The sequence below is a fragment of the Tupaia chinensis genome, unplaced genomic scaffold (assembly GCF_000334495.1).
Source record: "Tupaia chinensis unplaced genomic scaffold, TupChi_1.0 Scaffold000102_1, whole genome shotgun sequence".
NCBI classification, from domain to species: domain Eukaryota; kingdom Metazoa; phylum Chordata; class Mammalia; order Scandentia; family Tupaiidae; genus Tupaia; species Tupaia belangeri.
The window spans coordinates 741,281-743,029 of record NW_006159566.1 but is presented as its reverse complement, the minus strand read 5'-3'; positions in this window follow the sequence as shown (position 1 = coordinate 743,029).

Sequence of the window (1,749 nt, the reverse complement as noted above, 5' to 3'; positions counted from 1 at the left end):
CCTAACATGATGGAGGAACTCCATAAGGAGTTGGACACACTGAAAAAGAATCACACAGAACTTCTAGAGATAAAGAACATATTGCAGGAAATCAAAACTTCCTTCAAAAGTATCAACAGCAGATTAGACCACACAGAAGAAAGACTCTCTGACATGGAAGACAAGACCTCTAATTTACTTCAAGCAACTGAAAAGAATAAAAGAATAACCATTAAAAATAAAGACAAGGGGGACCAGCAGTTAGCGTAATGGCTATGTCTCTGGACTCCCACATAGTCGACTGCGGTTTGAGTCCCTGACCCGGCGGCTTAAACTCACGCCGGGTGCGTGTGCGTGCGTGCCCAAGATCCCAAGAGGAGAATGGAGGAGAAGGGATTGCAGCATGGCCATCCCCCCTGGGGGGGGTGACTTCTCACTTTCTATCTCTCTGTCTCTCTCTGTCTGTCTGGCAAGCGCACACGCCCTATAGCAAAAATCTCTCAAAAAAAAAAAAAAAGGACAAGGGGCCAGCAGATGGCATAATTGTTGCATCACTGGACTCCCATGTAGCCCACTGCAGTTCGAGTCCTGGACCCAGTGACTTAAAAATTCATCTTGGGTGCATGTGCATGTGTGGACAAGATCCAGAGAGGAGAATGGAGGAGAAGAGATTGTGGTGTGGCTATCTCCACTGGGGGGGTGGTGGGTGATTTCTCGCTTTCTATCTGTCTGTCTCTCTGTCTCTCCAGTGAGCATACATGTCCTATAGCAAAAATGTCTCTCTCTAAGAAAAAAAAAAAAGAGGATAATATGCAAGAACTCCTGGATACCATTAAATAGCCATTATCCACATAATAGCTATTCCAGAAGGTGAAGAGACAGGTAAAGGAATAGAAAATACCTTGCATAATGTATTAACTGAAAATTAATCAAAATTAAAATTAACTCCAAATTTAGTGAGGCATGCAGACATCCGAATCTAGTAGATACAAAGGACACCAACTAGATATAACATAAGAAGGTCCTCTCCGAGGCATATCATAGTCAAATTGGAAAAATCAAAGACAAAGCCAAAATCCCAAAAATGGCAAAAGAGAAACACAAAGTCACTTACAAAGGTTACCCCATAAGATCTCTCCTTTGAAACAAGGTAGGCAAAGAAAGAATGAGAAGTTAGCAATTTCAAGAGTACTATACCCAGCAAGATTATCCATCAAATAAAAAGGAGAAATAAAATCATTCCCAGATAAGCAAATGCTGAAAGAATTCTCTGAAACAAAACCAGCTCTTCAGGAAATACTTAAGGGACGATTATACCAGGAAAGCTAAAGAGAAGCAAATAGAAGCAACAAAACACAAGCAGTTAGGAAGAGAGTATAAGTCTATACATATATAATAGCATTGAAAATCAGGGCTAAATGGAGATTCAACAATATTATACACAAGCAGGTTTAAATACAAATCCGATTGTTTGATGAGACACTTGTCTCCCCGAGTTTCAATTTATATATTTATTATAACCATTACTCATTGTGTAGACCTAGATAATTGAGAAGAAGTCCAAAATGTTACAGCTGGGACTTCCTTTGAACTAAATTTTTTAAAAAAGCTCAAATAAAGAACTTTGTAAAGCCTATAAATCACCAAATCACTGGCTTTACTATGTCTAGACACTTTTTTTAATTTAAATTTATTAATTTACATTCACTGTACATCATTACAGCATACAAAATGAGATTTTTCCATCCAGAATACACTGTATATTGGCTC